Source organism: Oncorhynchus gorbuscha, linkage group LG15, assembly GCF_021184085.1.
Source record: "Oncorhynchus gorbuscha isolate QuinsamMale2020 ecotype Even-year linkage group LG15, OgorEven_v1.0, whole genome shotgun sequence".
In the NCBI taxonomy this organism is placed as follows: domain Eukaryota; kingdom Metazoa; phylum Chordata; class Actinopteri; order Salmoniformes; family Salmonidae; genus Oncorhynchus; species Oncorhynchus gorbuscha.
In genome coordinates, this window is record NC_060187.1 from 77,457,039 (window position 1) to 77,464,482 (window position 7,444).

The 7,444-nt window shown below is 43.8% G+C and overlaps 1 long non-coding RNA gene across 4 annotated transcripts; it reads left to right on the forward strand.

Annotated features, from left to right (window-relative positions):
- Positions 1-1,941: 1,941 nt before the first annotated feature.
- LOC123997058 lies at positions 1,942-6,466 on the forward strand. 4 transcript variants are annotated; one of them, XR_006832080.1, is made up of 5 exons: positions 1,942-2,183; positions 3,225-4,746; positions 5,068-5,145; positions 5,254-6,243; positions 6,294-6,466. It is a non-coding gene; the product is annotated as an uncharacterized LOC123997058 (long non-coding RNA). The 4 variants fall into 4 exon arrangements; XR_006832078.1 differs by having other exon boundaries at positions 3,225-3,486; positions 4,579-4,746; positions 5,254-6,466; XR_006832077.1 differs by having other exon boundaries at positions 5,254-6,466.
- Positions 6,467-7,444: the final 978 nt, after the last annotated feature.

The following is a 7,444-nucleotide window of genomic DNA, read 5'->3' on the forward strand; positions in this document are numbered from 1 at the left end:
GGACACAGACCCTGTTGCACGAAGAGAAGCTCCATGGGGTAGGGACGTCCCAAGAGGAGTTCGGTTGGAGGTTGTGTTGTGATGCACAAGATTTGAGGTTTGTTTGAATGACTTTGTGCCTGGAGAATTGTGTGGAGTCAGAACTGGGTGAATGAGTTGCTGATGCGAGAGAAGTTTGGAAGTCAAGGAGGCAAGTAGTGAGGACGAAATGGAGAAAAGGTTGGAGAAGGAACAGCTGTGCTGGAATGCGAACAGAATGGGTGTCAGTTCTAATGGTCTGGAGTGGGAGGATGCGGGTCAAGGAATAGTCAGTAGTGGAAAGACAGGGAAAATAGAGCTGACACTGAAAGCAGTGGTTGGTCTAGTAAAGAAAGCATATAGAGGGCCATGGTAAGAAACAAGAGTAATAATGTGTGGGAGTGGAAAGTGGTGATTGTGTTTGATGAGACCACAGGGCCTCATTTACACCCTATCCAACTAACCAATGCAGTACAGAAAGAAATGGGTGAAGTCAGATTAGCCCAGTTAATTGGAAATGGTAGATTGTTCATATTTTGTTGTAGCCTGATGGAAAGCTTAATGGGATGAATATTAAAAGTAATGTCCCTGGTGCCAATACTAGGTTGAGGGGAGACATCACTGCAGTCCCAATATCTATGTCCATAGATGATATTACAGAAATGTGACAGGAAGCAGAGTGATTGAGGGCAAAAGGTTGATCGGTAGGAAAGCGGGTCAAACAAGTGAAAGCTTATCAGTGGTGGTGACTTTTGAGAAGTTTTTACCCAGACAAGTACAGAAATGATTCATCAGTTTCAATGTAAGAGAATTTGTCCCATATGAATTGCTGTGTTTTAAATGCAGAAGAATGGGACATGTAGGTGCTCAGGGTAAAGGACAGAAAATATGTGGGGAACATGGTTACAGTGAATGTGAGAGCAATGTGAAGGTAATTGTGGGGGGGGGGCATAGTGCAGCATTTGGTAGATCCCAGGTGCAGAGAGAGGCTCAGAGGTATAGAATCAGTCATGATGTATCATATGCAGAGGCTGTAAGACAGATTTGTGGAACTACAGTGTGGAATGATGGAGCTTCCATGGTGGAGGTTCCGTGACGGAGCTTACTGCACTAAGTGGACCTAATGTCCTAGTGCTTCGACTGGACCTGGCATGGTTTCGAGATCTGTTCACAAATCTTGTGCTTATGAATGTGCTGGGTCAAAGGACACTTTGATAGTGAATGAAGTTAACTTCATAGCTTTCATTGGTAAGATTATCAACACGACTCAGGTTGTGGAAAGCAGAAATGCCAAGTTGAAGGTTATTGTGGATGCTGCAAAAGTTGTTATTGGGAGTAACAGATGTTACTGTTGAAATGGTTGTAGACATAGACATAGCTGAATAATCTTAGGGGTGGATTGTTTCAGTGTAGCCGATGTGAAATGGCTAGCTAGTTAGCGGTGGTGCGCGCTAGTGGCGTTTCAATCGGTGACGTCACTTGCTTTGAGACCTTGAAGTAGTGGTTCCTCTTGCTCTGCAAGGGCCGCAGCTTTTGTGGAGCGATGGGTAACGATGCTTCGAGGGTGACTGTTGACGTGTGCAGAGCGTCCCTGGTTCGCGCCCAGGTCGGGGCGAGGGGACAGACGTAAAGTCTATACTGTTACATCAGCATGATATAGATCAAGTTTATTGGGTTGTGGTGGCGTAGCAGTTTTTTGAGGGGGTAGAAGTTAGTAGGGATTTATTGTTTTATTGAATTGAATTTGCTTGGTAGTACAGAATTAGAAGAACCATGATTGATCGCATTCTTCAGCACAGTAGGTGGCGACATGCACTTTAAACGGTTGTTTTCGCGGACCGCCATGATATCATAGAAGAAAACTGTCTCATTCCACTCCAGCAGAGGGCGATAGTCAATCATTTGTGATGCCCTACACAGAGGGGCATGCACTTCTGTGTTTATATTCTGCAGAAGTGTATACTAATTTTGCATGGAAGAAAATAAACAATAAAAACTGTCAAAAAGAGAGTTGAAGAGAGAATTTCTCAACCAGAAATGAACAGCGGATGCTGAGGAGATATTTGGGGTCGTTGAAAAAACGATAACAGAGTACCAGTTAGACGTTTTCCATACGAAAGAGGAGAACGAACGTCTTCGTGGGCTGTTGATGTTGCACAAAGGAGGTATGGAGCTTTATTCAGTCAATTGTTTGTAGCGTCTAACCACATACAAAATGGGAGGGGTAGCTACACAGGTGTCTATCTAATAACGTTAGCAAGCTTTCTACCCAGATTAAAAATGTTTGTCAATGGTGAGGCTTCACTGAAAGTGCTGGTTACAAAACCTAAATGTACAGTGAAGTCCGGGGAACTGGCCTTAGAGCTGAGATCCTCAACGTGTGAAACAGCGCCACTGCATTTGTTCACAGTTTTGTTTTTGAAAAGGAGGAGACGAGCATCCAGCAACGCAACCTGGTATCAACGTTTCATATTATTCTGTACTTAATGCCGAAGCTTTCCATTTAGTATTTGTTACTTTTCATATGGTATGTATTAATTTGTGGATGTCCATCATCCATTTTGTGTATGTTACTCATTTCAATATGTGTGATGTTATAAATTTGCTAAATGTACAATATATTATGAATTTGCAAAACGTTGTTACGAATTCCAATTTGTTTTGGCTAAAGTTAGCTAGGTGGCTAACGCTAATTTTATCTAGCTGGCTAACGTTAGCTAGGATAGGTGTTAGGGTTAAGAGTTAGGTTAAAGAGTTAAGGTTAGGGGAGGGGTTAGCTAAGTAGTTGCAAAGTAGTAAGTAGTTGAAAAGTTGCTACATGCTACCTTTGGGCTACTAGACGTTTCCAATATACACCCATCCATCCACCCTGACCAACCACCCTCCTTTCATTTTGGCCTTAAAGTAACCTTCTGTCTTATGTAACCATACGAAACGTAACATATCATACTTATTTGAACATCCAGGATGTACTTTTATTATGTTACGTCTAGTCTGAGACCAGGCTGAGCAAAGTAATACAACAAAACTAGTAGTAGTTAGCTGTTCTATCACGCATGCAATGATGTCTGAGGGAATTAAACATGGTTTGTTGTTTGAAGTGACATCTTTGTTGTTGTAATATTCCAAACAGATGTGGCAGTTTTACCAAAACGTATTCCAACTTTAACAGATCTACATGTACAACTGTTTCTCATCCCCTCCAGAGTCCGACTGCCAGCAGCAGGCTGAAGCTACTATCACTTTGGTGCAGGTTGCCCCTGAGCAGCAGCAGTCATGTACTCAAGAGTGGGGCCTCCGTCTAAGACAGGAGGGCCCAGAGCCCACAGTGTAAAGAGGAAGAGGATACCCACTGGATCAGTGAGGTTGAAGAACACATTCAAAAGCTGAAGTCTGATTCCAAAGAATATCCAGACCAAGTATCCACACTGACAAGCTCTCAACACATATCACCAAGCCATAACATTGGTCAGTGGGCATATAGCTATCCCTTTTAGCAAACAATTTATTGTAACACAGTCGTGCGGTTGTTGTTAGTTGTATTTTAGGTAATACTCTTTGAAATCACGGGGCATTTTATTCGTGGAAATTATAGGGAAATCGTACAGTTTGTGGCTTTAAGTTCTGTTGGCGCTGTGTCCTTTCATTTCTTCAGATTTCACATTCCAAATGGAAACAGAAGGGTCAGTAAATGAAGCCATCAAACTGAAAGTCATCCTCAACGACAACAGAATAGAGAAAGTGATTCTGCCCTCTCAACCTGACTCACTGAATGAGCTGATATCAACACTCAAGGAGAAACTGCATCTGAAGTTTGATTTCAGTCTTCTTTATGAAGACCCTGATTTCAACAATGAGCTCTTCAACTTAGACCATTGAAGACTTGCCTTCTCCTAGGGCTACGGGGAAAGTTTTGCGAATATGACGTGATACAGACCTCGGTTTAACCGGATTCTCAGCCACCGAGTTGCGGGATGCCCCACCAGAGCGGTTAGGAAGATGGCCTGAGGTATTTGTCATACCCACTTTCTCGATGGAAGTTGAGTTTGCTCTGAGGGCAATTGTGCATATCTGAGACATGAAACGGTGCTGAAAATAACAAGGGATCAAAAACACAACATTCTTGATAGGATGACTTGGACAATCTTCAATTTAATAGTGTCCCCAAGTGACAGAGAAACATAGGCTGGAGATGGTCCACGAGATGATGAAAGAAAACCTAGACCTGCCACTCATCAATCAACACATGCTGAAGACATTTGCTCTCCGACACCAAGAAATAGTTCAATCCAGTCCCACGGTAGAGCATCTCAGAACACGCTGACCAGCACTCTCCCTTGAAGCTCAGGTTAAGCAGACTAAGAAAAGTTGTCTTTGCCCAGTCATGTGCTCATAACAATCTACATTTCCATTGCAGTTCAGACCTTTTTGATGCATGTCACATGTTCTTCTAGTTGTACTCACAAGTCATGGTTATCAGTAACAACATTCTCAGGGCAGGCTCAACTTGCCTGACTGACATAAATTGGGATGTTCTGTGTGCTTTGTCTTTTCCTTTAGGTACATGCTGAGTTTCAGAGAATCACCAACCAGAGCCTTCAGCAGACGTTCTACTCTGCCTTGGGCCACCACACGCCCCCGCCTGCTGACCCTGTTCAGGGAGAAGGAGGGGAAGTCCACCACCCATGGAGGAAATTCTCAAGCATCCTGAGAGTGTACAACGAGCAGGTCAGTGGGATTCACTTGATCAGGGATGGACAATCTTGGTGTGGCTGCAGACTCTTGTTTCAACCAAGCAGTGACACACCTGGTTCACTTGATCAACTAATCTTCAACCAATACTTTGTTTACTGCTTGGTTGGAACAAAAGCCTGTAGCCACACCTGCTTTTTGTGCATAAGATTGGCCACCCATGTACTACATGGACATGTGCTTCAGCTATTGGCTGTGACTGGAACCAGATTAGATTACTCCTATGTTGAGGTTGAAGAGCGCAACTTGCTGGATTATTTAAATGCTAACTGACATTGTGAAATGTGCTCTCTTTAGTTCACTTCACAGGGAGAAAATAACATCACCGTGGCCCGTTCTGCAGTCCTAGCTGGTCTCCCTTTGTTGTTACGAGAGGTCAGTTCTGATGTCTTCAACATCTGAGAGGTTTTACAGCCTGTACCATTATCAACGCATTCTTTCCTATTGTGTTTTTTAAACTGAGTTTTTTCCTCTGTCATTAAGGTGGGAGAACTCAGCAACCCTGGTATTCTGGAGGGAGTTTCTATTCTCTCAGTGATGGGCCAGCACAATGAGGTGGTGGGTGGTATACCCATCAGACCGGCCCATGTATCCATTGTCCTTGAGGATAAGATCGTCATGACTAACTCCCGCTCCTGGCCAGACGCTCTCGTGGTTGTTTTTGGGCTACTCTACTCCCTCCATCTGAACTACCCCAAAGCCCTGGGCAGACGCTCTCGTGGTTGTTTTTGGGCTACTCTACTCCCTCCATCTGAACTACCCCAAAGCCCTGGGCAGACGCTCTCGTGGTTGTTTTTGGGCTACTCTACTCCCTCCATCTGAACTACCCCAAAGCCCTGGGCAGACGCTCTCGTGGTTGTTTTTGGGCTACTCTACTCCCTCCATCTGAACTACCCCAAAGCCCTGGGCAGACGCTCTCGTGGTTGTTTTTGGGCTACTCTACTCCCTCCATCTGAACTACCCCAAAGCCCTGGGCAGACACTCTCGTGGTTGTTTTTGGGCTACTCTACTCCCTCCATCTGAACTACCCCAAAGCCCTGGGCAGCACCTTTGAGTTCATGCAGAAAGTCTTCCTGAACCTCGACGATGGAAAACTGAAGCGCAAGCTGCTAGCGCTGAAATATGAACTGTTGGCATAATTCTGTAGTGATGAGATGGAATTTGACTTTGAGTGACCTCCTATATGCCAAGCGAGTGGTTTGAAAACAATGGTTATTTTTGTTCGGTTTGCTTTTATATTTTTGTATGTTTTTTGTGCAGGTAATGGATTTGATATTGTATTTCAATTCACTTATAACCCTTTTATGTGAAAAGAAGACACAGGTCAGTCAACACATGAACTTATAACCCTTTTATGTGAAAAGACGTCACAGGTCAGTCAACACATGAACTTATAACCCTTTTATGTGAAAAGAAGACACAGGTCAGTCAACACATGAACTTATAACCCTTTTATGTGAAAAGAAGACACAGGTCAGTCAACACATGAACTTATAACCCTTTTATGTGAAAAGAAGACACAGGTCAGTGAACACATGAACTTGCCACATATAGTCGATCTGCGACCCAGTTCTCTACCTTTGTTATACAGCTGCAGAAAACCCCCAAATGTTTTCTAGAATATTTCACCTTTGCAGACATTCCGACTGGCACAAAATACATGTTGATAAAATGTTTATAAAGTGTCCTGGCCTTCTATCTGAATTCTAAATGCTCACCAAGACACAGGACTATGTCTTAACTGTTGTAACACACTGAATATACGCTGAGTGTACATTATCGTGTTACACCCCCTTTTGCACTCAGAACAGCCTCAATTCGTCAGGCATGGACTCTACAAGATGTCAAAGCGTTTCACAGGGATGATGGCCCATGTTGACTCCAATGTGTCCAACAGTTGTGTCAAGTTGGCGCGATGTCCTTTGGGTAGTGGACTGTTCAGAGATGACGTCTGACTCCTGTCCAGCTGAGGTTTCTCCACACTGCCGGCACAGCTCCATGTCAACTTGATGCAAACACTGGTATCTGTCAGACGGGTTCTCTGTCAACACAGCTCACTGGTTTGTCTGTCTGTCTCGTTGGTCTGCCTGTTGCTGGTATGTGTGTCTGTTGCTAGTCTGGGAGGTAGTGTTGGTTGCCTTCACGGTTCTCTCAGACACAAAGGTCTCTGTGTGTGTGCGCACGTGCAAGTGAGTCTGTTCTTAATTACATGGAGCACCATGTCAGCATATTTCTCAGCTTGTGAATGGATGAGTGAGTGGATGAGTGAGTTAATGAGGAGGGTTTATATGTGTGATTTCCAATGACTAAGGGAGCAGTTATTAGATTTCATTGTCATGCAGCCCTCCCCTCCCCCTTTGACTGACACTGAGAATTCTTCACCAGATTGGCAAAAACAAGAAACATTGAAACGCCTGTGACTCCAATTAGTATATAATCAAGGCAGCCTGTCAGTCAGTCCATGGCTCTGTGATCACATAAGTAGTTCACTTACCGGTAGAACAGACAGCACCATTGACAGAAAGTCTTGCCTGATTGAACGCCAAGGGAAGCCTGGTACAGAAATGTCCATTTACTAAGAAATTACATGATAAAATGGTAATTACACTGTAATAATTTGATTGGCGAAACTTCTGTGTGTTAGCCAAGCTGCAATGATGGACAGGCCATATAA